Source organism: Python bivittatus, unplaced genomic scaffold (assembly GCF_059951505.1).
Source record: "Python bivittatus isolate LINGU-HERP-01145 unplaced genomic scaffold, Pbiv_v1 ctg000480_np1212, whole genome shotgun sequence".
Lineage (NCBI taxonomy): Eukaryota > Metazoa > Chordata > Lepidosauria > Squamata > Pythonidae > Python > Python bivittatus.
The window spans coordinates 45,958,146-45,972,632 of NW_028277075.1; the positions used below are offsets into that span (position 1 = coordinate 45,958,146).

Genomic DNA, 14,487 nt, shown 5'->3' on the forward strand with positions numbered 1-14,487 from the left:
TCACAGCATCCTGCGGTCACATGATCACCATTATCAACTTCCACAGATGGTTTCCAACAAGAAAAGACAATGGAGAAGCCACCAGGAAGTTGCAAGTCACAGTCATGTGACATCACACTTAATAACTGCAGGTGATTCACTTCACAACCACAGCTGGAACTGTCGTCTTAAGTCGGTGCGATCACGTAACATTTCATTTAACAACTGTGCCCAGTGGAGTCATTAAAACTATTGATCACTTGCTGTGGGACTATGTTTGATGAATGAGCCTGCCTGCCTGCCTGCCTGCCTGCCTGCCTGCCTGCCTGCCTGCCTTCCTTCCTGTTCCACTGTTTTATCACTGCAGGCTTTGTTTGGGAATCACAACTATTGATAATTATCTAGAAAATAGTTTATGGAAATTTCTTCAATTGTCCCACCTCTATGAAACATTGCAATGTTATCTGATGGTTTTCTAGTTAGTGGCATTAGTGGGACCTTCTGGGCTTGGTATGTTGTTACTTTTAACTAGAAGAAGAGAGTAGGGGCTTGCTTGTTGTTGTTCAGTCGTTAAGTCGTGTCCGACTCTTCGTGACCCCATGAATCATATTGCGCCAGGCCTTCCTGTCCTTCACTGCCTCCCTCAGTTTGCTCAGTTTCATGCTCAAGGGGCTTGCTAGTTGATTACAATTCATTGAGTTACTGCTCCTATGTTGCCATAAAAATATATGCATAACAAGTTCTAAGAGCCAGTTTGGTAATACTGTTAAAGCATTTGGCTAGAAACCAGGAGACCGTGAGTTCTGGTCCTACCTTAGGCACAAAGCAGCTGGGTGAGTCACTCTCTCTCAGTCCTAGGAAGCAGGCAAGGGCAAACCACTTCTGAAAAACCTTGCCAACAACTGCAGGGATTGGTCCGGGCAGTCGCCAGGAGTCAAACACTGATTTGAAGACACACATACACATAGCAAGTTCCAGTTTCATATTGTAGATCACAGAAGATTTGAAAGAAATAAAATGTTTTCATTCACAAGCTGGAATAAACATAAAAGATGGAAGGAGATATTGTTACTGAGCTTGTTCAGAGAAAGAAAGAATATTAGTCTTACACAGCACAGAAAAATAAGTCAAATGCCTAAGGCAAGTTCCTGGATAGACTTATCTACCTCTACAGAGATAAAAGACTGTTGAAACAGATAGTCCCTCTGCTTTTCAATTTACCTGGACTTCCCCACTGATGCCTGAACATTACAGCCACATATCAGGGGCTGTTTGGACAGATGATACACCCCATGTGTTTTCCAGCCTCAGGCCATCAATCAACTTGACAAAATTTATTTATAGTCAAAGACCAAACACAAGAAAAACCCATCAATTTCTACTTTTTTTTTTTTTTTTTTTAAGGAGTCTCAGTTTTCCTATTTCCAGCAAATGGGGAGTTGCTGAGGGTTGTTCTCTGGGTTTACTTGACAAAAAGAGCATCTCTTCCTTGTTTATTTGGGGATGTCTCAGTGCCTGTCAGCTGGCAAAGCATCCACATGCATAATGGTTGCAAAAGGGGAAAAAAAACATAGATGCAAATTCTTCATTCGACCAAATGAAATTTTACAAAATTTATTGCAAGTTTTCAGTTTTAAGAACTCTGCATCAACCAAGATATTTAAGGGGGAAACATGGAGAGAAGAAGATGTGTCTGGTTTTGGAGCAACATCTGTACCTCATAATATTGTCTGATCATATAAGATGGGCAGACACCAAAGGAGACAGATGGTTCCTCAAATAACCAGGCCCTATGCCATGAAGGACTTTAAATGTGATCACCTTGAATTGCACCCAGAAGCTTATTGCTAAATTGTGACTTAGATTTCTTTGCTAATCTTGCAGTCACATTTCCATTTCAGACTTCCATGCTACTGCTTGGTGAGAGTGAAGCAGATCCCATACAACACCCTTGTATTGACTGAGTAATTTCTTATATGTCAAGTCAGTACTGTGATTTTTTTTGGAGGGGGGGAGGTGAAATCAGACAGGGAGCTGATCAGATAGTTGGTGAAACCAGTAATTTGAGCAAGGGTTTGCATTCTGACCTTCATTTTCAATGGTGATCCATAAAAGGAGGATGTTGCTATGGTATTTTCATGGCAACATTTATTCGGCATATATATTGCTGATGTGACCTTTTCAAAATTCTGCATTTCAAAAGCAATATTCTGATACTCTTTTCTTGTTTGGAAATCCTTTTTCTGCATGGCTGCTCCTTAAGATTGCATTAAATCTGCAAATAGTTCCCTCTCCCAGATAAAGCTAAAATACTCTGACAAAGGAGAATGTGTTTTTTCTCCTGAACCTTGAGGTTTCTAGTAACTTTCAGTCTCACAGGGACTTAAGATTGCTGTTTAATTCTTAATGTTCTTTGCAATGTCCTTGGATTAATTGATTTATTAGCTTGCTATGGTATTTGTTTTAAGCGAATAAATCAGTCACATTCCTTCCTATTTGTACTATGGAAATGGAATCTACCACAGACCTACTGAGAGAGTTCATCCATAATTTCTGACAGAATGGTGGCCATCTTCATACCTGATGCTAAGCCAATTTTTTTAAAGCCATTGTTGTTGAACAAACTATAATGATCTGCTCATGCATAACACTATTGCAACACAGTGTGGATTTGCATATTTTACTATATGAAAACCAAGCCACATGATGATTTAACTAATTCATCTGAAAACTTGAAAGTACTAGCTTTAGAGGATCTTGATAGAGGACAGATACAGCAAACCATGAATGACAGGAAGGAAACACTATTGCTGCTAGAATATGGAAGGGTTGGGCTTGACGGAATAACTCAGGAGATGGAAGTATATCTTCTCTAACAATTGGGAAACAATTTCCTAGAAAATCATCTTCCTCTTTTTTCATTTCCTCTTCATTTGGTTAAGAAACAAATAGCATGGCATTTGTGAGGTCTTCATGTTCTGTGACAGGCTCAACTGCTCAACCCAGCTCAGAAAACTAATGTTTTCTGTGATATCAGAATGCCACACAGCAGCTGGATGTTACTTTGTCTTAGCTCCTTCATTTACAGCAAGCACTGATTGAAGGACTTGAGTCCCACTGAATTACTGAACAACTTGGTGTGGTGTGTGGAATAAAGCATTCTTGCTTTTTAATTGCCATACACTCTTCTCATATATATCTTTTGCTATATGAAACTCTGCCACCACCCCTTACTAATGTTTCAATGCTGTTTTAATTGCTGTGCTTTACAAGGGAAGTGTAAAATAGTGTGGCTAAATAAGCGAATGTCTGGGCTGGAGGGTTAATAAGAGGAAACTTTTGTAATCTTTGCTCTGTTCCCAGCCTGGAGACTTTCCCTGTTGTGAACACGGAGGACTGTGCTGCAATGGTGAGAGCAGGTTTCCCCAAGTCGGCGAGGGGAGTGGGTATTGCTGCTCTGGCTAGCCTATTTATTTACATGCTATATATTGTCAGTTCTCCTCAAGAAAGTAGATTGGAGAAATGCACCGAGACATAAGTCTCTGGAGCAGTGTTTCTCAACCTTAGCACCTTGAAGATGTGTGGACTTGCATGCTGGCTGGCAAATTCTGGGCATTGAAGTCCATACATCTTCAAGGTGCCAAGGTTGAGAAACACTGCTCTGGAATGTATATTTTGGAGAGTACATAGAATCCAAATTTTGAGTTGATAACATTGGTTTGGCTCATTTAAACAATTTGAGAAAAGGATGAAGTAGATGAGTGGACAGATGCAGCAAATGAAAGGCAATTCCTTTCCAAAGTTTAAAATATTAATATAGAGAAGTGAATGCCATATGTAGTATGGATAGCTATTGGCTTTGGATATACGGTAAATTTGACAAATACATGGAATTTAGTCAATTGCTGTGAATAGTCACAGTGGCTAAATTGAAACATCCATTTTTATAGAATCATAGGGTTGGAAGGGACCTTGGGGGTCTTTTAGTCCAACCCCCTGCTCAGTGCAAGAAGCCTCTAACCATTTGAGCAGGCTGTTCCATTGTGTAATCGCTCTCACAGTCAGGAAATTCCTTCTTAATTCAAGTTTGGATCTCTCACTGTAAAGCTTTCACCCACTGGTTCTTGTCTGACCCTCAGGTGCTGGGGAGAAGAAACCTACTCCCTCTTCCCTGTGATAACCCTTCACACATGGGAAGATTGCTGATGGCAAACCTAGATAGCATAATAAAAAGCAGAGACATCACCTTGCTGACAAAGATCTGCATAGTCAAAGCTATGGTTTTTCCAGTAGTAATTTACGGCTGTGAGAGCTGGACCATAAAGAAGGCTAAGTGCCAAAGAACTGATGCCTTTGAACTGTGGTGCTAGAGAAGACTCTTAAGAGTCCCTTGGACTGCTAGGAGGTCAAACCAGTCAATCTTAAAGGAAATCAACCCTGATTGCTCATTGGAAGGATTGATAATGAAGCTCAAGCTCAGATACTTTGGTCACCTAATGGGAACGTAGAAGACCCTGATGCTGGGAAAGATTGAAGGCAAAAGGAGAAGAAGACAGCAGAGGATGAGATGGTTAGATAGCATCACTGAAGCAATGAGCATGAAACTCAGCAAAGTCAGGGAGGCAGTGAAGGATGGGAAGGCCTGGCGCAATATGGTTCATGGGGTCACGAAGAGTCGGACACGACTTAACGACTGAACAAGAAGACTAAACAGCACTTAACTAATCAACAACAGATAGGATCTGCAGCGGTCTCACCAGAAAGAACATCTAGCAGTAATCTGGGTCAGAGGCAGAACAGTCAGGAACCAGACCAATCAGATGTCTACCTATACAGTGAACCAATCAACACCTCGCTCAAAAAATGAATCAAACCTTTGAAAATATTTTGTTTTGGGAAAAAGAGTCTGCAAGGAAATGGATCAAAATTAAAAGATCATGTTGGGATTCAGAAGGAAGGGGAAACTTTCTATAATATGTTTGCACAAACAACACATATTCCAGTGTTTTTAAAAAGGCTATCATCAATCTCTTTCTTCTGATGTGAGAATCACTTAAGTAAATGATTTGGTGACTTTCCTTTCTATGTGGGTGTTTAATTTTTTAAGGAAATCATTTGCAGGAAGAGTGATAAATTAAGTTGTACTTCTCATTATCTTCTATATTTTAGTGCTAGATAAATTGTTAAGACCTGCAAAACATGATTAATGTGTCATGCTAATTAAATAACCTGTATTTCTCATAGGTGATTTGCTTTCAATTCTTTTTTTCTTCATTAAAGACATTGTGATTTCCATGTTAATCAAGTTCCAGCTCCTTTTTCTCTTCCTGCACTGTTCTGTGATACATGTCAAGCAAAATAGTAAAACAATGTTAGATAGATATTTAAATATTGACATTGTTTGGAGATGTTTTTAATTCTTTGCAAATAAAGTGCTGACAGAGATTTGCCCTGGAAATTGGCATTTTAAAACTTTAGATTTCCCTATTTTGAACTATGTAAAGGTTCATCAGAGCAGTCTAAAAGTAAATTGTGCAATTTACCAAATATGCCTGCTGTGTAACTTCTATTTAGTTCAATAGAGATTGCATAATAGACTTCCTTACGATCTAGAGCCAGTCCAAGATGTGTCAGGAAATTGTTCTTCATGTGTATGTGCCAGAAAATATCAAAGAGAAAAACTGTTATTTTCAATTCTATGGACATATCCAAATCATAGTATGTTAAGGCTCAAAACATCTGTATAAAAGTGTTGAATTTCTGAATAAGTGATTTATTAATAGTCAATCACAACAATGGACAATCCTGTATGAAGGGCGAGTCCTTTGTAAATGCCCTAAATGAGATTCAAGTTAACATGGCTAGACCTATGGTGGTGGAAACAACCTTACATGATAATAACTACTCTTCTACCAATATCTTGAAAGACTAGATTGTGTTTTGTAAATACCTTAAACAAAACCTGAATAGTGCTATTATTTGATGCATGTTGTGGTTTGGTCAACTGGATTGTACCCTTGGCATGCATGAGATTCATGTATCGGATGTCCAGTTTGAACAAAGCAAGCATCAAATGTATACGTGGCAGGGGTGGAGTGATGACATGGTCACACCATCCAAGTGAGGGTAGGCAAGATTCTGTGGGGTTGGCTTTTGTTTGTGTCTAAGTGTTGGCTGCTTTTTTGTAATAATTTACACATCTTGTTTTGCTGAAATCCCTGGCAGAAAACCACAGCTCTCCTTTTCAATAGTTTCCCACCAAATATTGAGGGTGTGATTTCACAAGGTTCTGGGGGCTCAGGAAAGACTTTGGAGACTGCATGCAAGTTATGGATTGCCCATCCTTGAACCAAGGATATAGCTTTATGTGGATATTGACACAAAGTAAATAAAGATCCTTCAAGTTGGCTTGATACCTAATGACTTCATGGAAAGGTCCATATGATTTTCTTGGCAACCCGATGGAAGTGGTTTGCTACTACCTTCTGGGATTTAAAAAAAATCTTTCTAGTCTATCCTATAATCTTGCCTTTCATCTGAAGTGAGGAGGTACAGCCCTGCTTTGTGTAAGTATTAATCAGCCAAAATACCCTATACTATTCAATAATGCAGTGTAGAGTAGCTTCTTAGATGATCTAGTAGCTGCACAAATGCTGCATTGTAAAAACAACTTAGAAGTTTATTGTATTATGCTACTGTAAAAATAGGTGGAATTGAAGTTAAGTGGGGCTTTTAGTGTAACTTACCAATTTAGCATTTTTTCTTTCTTTGTATGTTTGTAACACAATATCATTTGGGGAGTCAGAGCACAATGGTATATGGGAACATGTATTCAGGATACAAAACAAGCTTGGAACTTTCTTCACACCCTTTTTCATGGCGGAAAAGGAGATTGCAAAATAAATTAAATATAATTATTCAAGAATGCAGTTTTTGAAAGTCAAGATATTGGTCAGAAATTTAGTATGTCTGTTCAGGAGTGGTTGTTGTGTATCAGGATCCAACACTAGAAAGACTTCACTGTTCCATTTAAGGGATAGAAAACACACACACACACACACACACAGACAAAGATAATTCCTTTTAATATTGCGAAACTATTTTTGAGAGAACACCATGAAATTTGGCTAGTAACACTGTAATTTATAAATGTAAACTTGATTGCCATGTCACTTTCTGTATGCATCTTTTTCATAAAACAAGGCTTTTCAATCATTGTGATTTTAAGGATGTTAAGCAATTTTCAAATCTCTGAAGCAGAAATTTATTTTTTCCCCCTTGACTGCATGATGAATCACCGTCCATATCCCCCATTGAGTTCTTTATTCATAGTTTTCTTATCCCTTTTTTGCCACATTAAGTTATGTAAATATAGCATAATGCAGAAAAAAAATTAACCTCAATGCCAGATGGTTTGTAGAAGATGAGATTATACTGCTATACATTTTTTTCTTATTTTTTTGAAAAATTATTGCTACATTATGTATGTGTCAGGATAATGGTTAAAATGGTATCCATGGTAACCTATGTTTCTCTTTATTTGTTTAAAGAACATAACATCCTCTGAACTACCATACAGTTAGTCAAATATGAACATTAGAAATTCTTGCTTCTCTGAATTGCTTTTACTTGCCTTACATTACATCTTCAAAAGGGTTAATCAACAGTTGCTGCCCCCTTCGAGCAACAGGACATAAACTACACTAATTTCATAGAAATATGGGACACTGTATGATGAAAATTGGGCTATTTGTCACTCTACTTGGGAATTGTCTAACTGACAATGATTCTCTATGCCTCAGAAGCTTATTTAGGTCTTTTCTTCCAACCATTGGTTGTATGATCATTGAAAAGAATAAGAAGAAGCCTGGATCCAGCCATGACCTTCTGCATGGGAAGCATATGTTCTATCTCACACAAGGATGTGTAACCAAGTTGACACATATCCAGTTAATCTCCTTCTACCTTGAAGTAGTGCCACATGTTTTTTAGAACAATGGAAAGTGATGGTGACGGAAGATTCTGTCTAAACATGGGTTAGCACCCATTCCAGGGCTATTTTATGGCAAAAATGGCAGCACAGAAGTAATTCTTGCTTGCTATTATTTCATCAGTATCATCCAGTGGAATTCTTCTGGGTAGAGAAGGAATTATATTTTGAACATAGAGTAGTGAGGGGGATCTCTCAGTATCTCAGTACAACCATTTTGTGAAACACTTTGATGATAAAATTCTGTGCATCTACCTCATCTTAGACTCTGCATGGTCTGTTCTTTATCATGTCAAAGTCCAGGATGTGGAATAAAGTAGTTAAGCTAAAGGATGGCAGATGCTCACTGAATGAAGGGTAAAAATGTTCTAACTGCAAAAGTATTCCGACAATGGAACCAGTGACCCAAAGAGAATGGTGTCCCCTTCACTAGCTGTGTCCCAGCAGAAGCTAGAGAGCTGTCCATCACAGTTCTTTAATCTGGATTCATGCACAGAGCATGGTGTTGGATTCAGTGGCCTAAATGGTCCCTCAGTCCTGTGATTGATCTTGTTGCATTTGATGTCATTCACCTGGAGATGGTAGACAAGATTTTTGGAGAGTGAGTGAGGCCAGTCACTTGTTTATTAGTTCTTTCACTGACAATAGCTTCCAGAGACTATTTTTTTTTTGGGGGGGGGGGGGATGATGGTGACTATGAATACATCTTTGCAATAATGCTGTATTTCTAGTTCTGTGAAAGCATCTAGTTTAAAATTGGCTTAAGAAATAAACCAATTCTTTTTTCCCCCCTCTTTTTCTTTGTAAAATAAACCAGTTCATCTCTGGGTCAATCAGAGGAGAGTTTGTCTATGTATAATATAAATGAAATGTACTACCTCCAGTGTAGGTGTTTTATTCAGAATAACCACCCTGCTTTTTCTGTTAAAAAATCATCTGAGTACCATAGAATTTCTGTAGTTATGTTTATTTCCAGAATGCATGGATGTTAAATGTCTGTTTGTTTCCCAGCTTTTCCACACTTCTACTCTTGATACTGAATGTCATATCTTTTAATTACTGTACATATGGAAATTGGAACCTGGTGAGATATGTTACAGATGATCCATAATATCCTTAAGGAAAGAAAATTGATTCACAGCTAAACAGTTTTATTTTTAAGCCAAGTGTGTATCCCATAAATGATAGAAGCATATGTTCTTGCAAATAAAGTCTCTTGTTAATAAATCTGCAGACGAGCATTTTTACTAGAGTGCAGCAGCATACTGAGAACCTGGTTGGTATTGTTGGCATTTTTTTCTTTTGTTTTCCTTCTGTTCACATCAAAAAATAGTATGGCCTGAAAAGTGTGGTTTTCTTTCTGTTTGAAAGAGGTATGTTTCACTGGAAATTAACTGGAATGCCATTGGAAGTAGAATTGAAAATCTGAAATGTTTGAGACTCATACGAATGTCAGAAATGGAAGAGTCCAGTGGATCAAAGCAATCTTGCAGCTCATGATATCCTTTGCTAAAAGTATATCCTACAAAAAATGGCTTGAAGATATTGGAGCTATAAAGAATCACTTTATCTGCATTCTTTCCCTATTTCCATGGGGATGATAGATTCTAAAACTGGGAGTGTGACAGAGGCATGGTATTTGCAGAGTTATTATTTGAAGAAAGCAGGAAGGAAATCAGAATTAGTTTTGTAGAGGTAAGCCATTTTAGTGAACTTTAAGTATGAAACAGAAAACTAGAATGTTAATCATATCATCATCATCTGAAATTTATATCCTTCCTTCTGAAAAGCTCAGCACAGCACACATTATGTCATCTCCTCATTTTATCCTCACAACAACAGCCGTATGGTGTAAATTGGTCTAAGAGAAAGGCACTGGTCCAAAGTCATCCATGGTTAAGTAAAGATTTGAACCAACATCTCCCCACTCTGTACAACATAAAATGGATTTTTTGAAAATTTTGTTCAGGTGGACATAATCTTTTTCTTCACATACTGACACCTTATTTTTTCCCCTTAAGACTTTTCCCAAAGTTTCATATTATATGAATAATATAATGAAGCAATATTCCTTTATTGCTTGCTCCAGGTTTTTGTTACCTGCATGCATGTACGTGTGTGTGTGTGTATGTACAGTGGGGCAAAAAAGTATTTAGTCAGCCACCAATTGTGCAAGTTCTCCCACTTAAAAAGATGAGAGAGGGCTGTAATTTTCATCATAGGTATACCTCAACTATGAGAGACAAAATGGGGGGAAAAATCCAGAAAATCACATTGTCTGATTTTTAAAGAATTTATTTGCAAATCATGGTGGAAAATAAGTATTTGGTCACCTACAAACAAGCAAGATGTCTGGCTCTCACAGACCTGTAACTACTTCTTTAAGAGGCTCCTCTGTCCTCCACTCCTTACCTGTAGTAATGGCACCTGTTTGACCTTGTTATCAGTATAAAAGACACCTGTCCACAACCTCAAACAGTCATACTCCAAACTCCACTATGGCCAAGATCAAAGAGCTGTTGAAGGACACCAGAAACAAAATTGTAGACCTGCAGCAGGCTGAGAAGACTGAATTTGCAATAGGCAAGCAGCTTGGTGTGAAGAAATCAATTGTGGGAGCAATAATTAGAAAATGGAAGACATACAAGACCACTGATAATCTCCCTCGATCTGGGGCTCCATGCAAGATCTCACCCTGTGGGGTCAAAATGATCACAAGAATGGTGAGCAAAAATCCCAGAACCACACGGGGGGACCTAGTGAATGACCTGCAGAGAGCTGGGACCAAAGTAACAAAGGCTACCATCAGTAACACACTATGCAGCCAGGGACTCAAATCCTGCAGTGCCAGGTGTGTCCCCCTGCTTAAGCCAGTACATGTCCGGGCCTGTCTGAAGTTTGCTAGAGAGCATTTGGATGATCCAGAAGAGGATTGGGAGAATGTCATATGGTCAGATGAAACCAAAGTAGAACATTTTGGTCTAAACTCAACTGGTTGTGTTTGGAGGAGAGAGAATGCTGAGTTGCATCCAAAGAACACCATACCTACTGTGAAGCATGGGGGTGGAAACATCATGCTTTGGGGCTGTTTTTCTGCAAAGGGACCAGGATGACTGATCCGTGTAAAGGAAAGAATGAATGGGGCCATGCATCGTGAGATTTTGAGTGAACTCCTCCTTCCATCAGCAAGGGCATTGAAGATGAAACGTGGCTGGGTCTTTCAGCATGACAATGATCCCAAACACACCGCCTGGGCAACGAAGGAGTGGCTTCGAAAGAAGCATTTCAAGGTCCTGGAGTGGCCTAGCCAGTCTCCAGATCTCAACCCCATGGAAAACCTTTGGAGGGAGTTGAAAGTCCATGTTGCCCAGCGACAGCCCCAAAACATCACTGCTCTAGAGGAGATTTGCAGGAGGAATGGGCCAAAATACCAGCAACAGTGTGTGAAAACCTTGTGAAGACTTACAGAAAACATTTGACCTCTGTCATTGCCAACAAAGGATATATAACAAAGTATTGAGATGACTTTTGATATTGACCATAATTATTTTCCACCATGATTTGCAAATAAATTCTTTAAAAATCAGACAATGTGATTTTCTGGATTTTTTCCCCCATTTTGTCTCTCATACCTGAGGTATACCTATGATGAAAATTACAGCCCTCTCTCATCTTTTTAAGTGGGAGAACTTGCACAATTGGTGGCTGACTAAATACTTTTTTGCCCCACTGTGTGTGTGTATGTATGTATGTGTGTGTATATATATATATGTACATACATACACATATATAAATGAATTCCTGTTGACAATCCGTCAGGTCATTTATCAGAATGGCTTTGATGCTGTTTCCCCAGGCTCCATTATCTAGTTCATTGTAATTTTAATTACAATGCATTTAATCAGCAGATTTTAAAAAATACAGATAACAGAAGCTGTGATCCATCATAGTTTGTAGCTGGGAGAGATGTTTTGGACTATAACCCTCACAATCAATTATCACTGGCTGGAGTGTATGGGAATTGAAATATTCAGAAACCATAATATTGCCTGTTTTGCAATGGATAGTTTGAGGCTTCAGAAACCCTTTAATGTGGAGAAAAACTTGAGAAAGTATCATGAATTGATGTTCCCAATCCAGATTTGCATAACAAAGGAATGTCTTGGTATGCCTCTACTTAGCAATAATAAACACAGGCATTTCAAAGAAATGTAGCTTATCATTCAGGCACTCAGAATATTTAAATCAGACTAGTTGATGCTCTAGGTTTTGACATGAAAAGCAGCCTGCCTCCCCCTCCCTCCCTCCCTCCCTCCCTCTCTCTCTCTCTCTATATATATATATATATATATGCTTTCTTCCATATAGCATTCCTGTGTATTCAAAACAGATTTTCATCATTTAAACTTAGGACCACTCCAGCAACAGGGAAACTGAACTGCTGGTCCCATCTCCCCTGCCCCATTTCATTGTTATATTTCATTGGGGCTTAATAGATTTTTGGAATAAGTTTTAAAGTATTAAAGAAGGAGGTGGGACTGTCTTCTAGAATACTGGCGAAGTGCAAGCACTTCCCTCCTTGTTTCCTTCTCCTAATAAACAAACAAACAAACAAACCATTGAAAATATCATTTTGCTGTTATTTTATGCTTTTAACTGGTAATATGCTCCTATTTTTATAATAATCATGTTCTTCCCTAAAGAGTTGGGCTACAATCCTGAGAAAAATTACATGTGTTAAATTTCTTCTGACATTAATTGGACTTTTGAAAAGCCTCATAAAAGTCTCCTTTGACTTCTTCTCCTTAGTAAAGGTGTTGAAATAAACAGATTTCAAAGTCAACTAGCAAATGTGAATGTTCACAAAATTAATTTGAAAACAACATGCAAATGTTGCAAGCCATGGCGCTGTTCATTGGATGCAGAATATAAAATCCAGAGATTAACATATGAGTGTAACCCTTCCCCCTGCCCTCTGCCTCTTGTTCACAAATGAAGATACAGCAGATAAAAGTAACTCCAGAAGAATTGCACTATTAATCATCTCTGAAAAGGTTTCTCACTGAACATAATAGAAAGAAAGCTAGAGCCTTGGAAAGTGACAGCTTTATAATCGAGAAGTGGGCTTTTGTGATATTCACATTGTTGTTGTTGTTGTTTAGTCGTTAAGTCGTGTCCGACTCTTCGTGACCCCATGAACCATATTGCGCCAGGCCTTCCTGTCCTTCACTGCCTCCCTGAGTTTGCTCAGTTTCATGCTCATTGCTTCAGTGATGCTATCTAACCATCTCATCCTCTGCCGTCCTCTTCTCCTTTTGCCTTCAATCTTTCCCAGCATCAGGGTCTTCTCCAAAGAGATCTCTCTTCGCATTAGGTGACCAAAATATCTGAGCTTGAGCTTCATTATCGATCCTTCCAATGAGCAATCAGGGTTGATTTCCTTTAAGATTGACTGGTTTGACCTCCTAGCAGTCCAGGGGACTCTCAAGAGTCTTCTCCAGCACCACAGTTCAAAGGCATCAATTCTTCGGCGCTCGGCCTTTTTATGGTCCAGCTCTCACAGCCATACATTACTACTGGAAAAACCATAGCTTTGACTATGCGGATCTTTGTCGGCAAGGTGACGTCTCTGCTTTTTAATATGCTATCTAGGCTTGCCATAGCTTTCCTCCCAAGGAGCAAGCGTCTTTTAATTTCATGGCTGCAGTCTCCGTCTGCGGTGATCTTGGAGCCCAAATAAATGAAGTCTGTTACTGCTTCCATTTCTACCCCTTCTATTTGCCAGGAATTGATGGGTCCAGATGCCATGATCTTAGTTTTTTTAATGTTGAGTTTCAAGCCAGCTTTTGCACTCTCCTCTTTCACCCTCATCAAGAGGCTCTTTAGTTCTTCTTCACTTTCTGCCATTAGGGTGGTATCATCCGCATATCTGAGGTTGTTGATGATTCTCCCTGCAATCTTAATTCCGGCTTGTGATTCTTCCAGCCTGGCATTTCTCATGATGTACTCTGCATATAGGTTAAATAAGCAGGGTGACAGTATACAGCCTTGTCGTACACCTTTCCCTATTTTGAACCAATCGGTTGTTCCATGACCGGTTCTAACTGTTGCTTCTTGGCCCGCATACAGATTTCTCAGGAGACAGGTAAGGTGGTCTGGTATTCCCATCTCTTTAAGAATTTGCCACAGTTTGTTGTGATCCACACAATCAAAGGCTTTTGCATAGTCAATGAAGCAGAAGTAGATATTTTTCTGGAACTCCCGTGCTTTCTCCATGATCCAGCGAATGTTGGCGATTTGATCTCTAGTTCCTCTGCCTCTTCGAAACCCAGCTTGTACATCCGGTAGTTCTCGGTTCATGTATTGCTGAAGCCTAGCTTGTAGGATTTTGAGCATAACCTTGCTAGCATGTGAAATGAGTGCAATTGTGCGATAGTTTGAGCATTCTTTGGCGTTGCCCTTCTTTGGAATTGGAACGTAAACTGACCTTTTCCAATCCCGTGGCCACTGTTGCGTTT

The 14,487-nt window shown here is 39.1% G+C and overlaps 1 long non-coding RNA gene across 8 annotated transcripts in view; it reads left to right on the plus strand.

The window, feature by feature from the left end:
• LOC112541787 (uncharacterized) overlaps positions 1 to 14,487 on the plus strand; it is a 163,704-nt gene that overhangs the window by 20,421 nt on the left and 128,796 nt on the right. The window contains exon 3 of one of the 8 annotated variants that reach the window (XR_015797049.1): positions 3,343 to 3,388. The exons of the other annotated variants lie outside the window; for them this stretch is intronic. This is a non-coding gene — a long non-coding RNA (uncharacterized LOC112541787). The remainder of the gene's footprint in view (positions 1 to 3,342; positions 3,389 to 14,487) is intronic. 8 annotated transcript variants of the gene reach the window in all.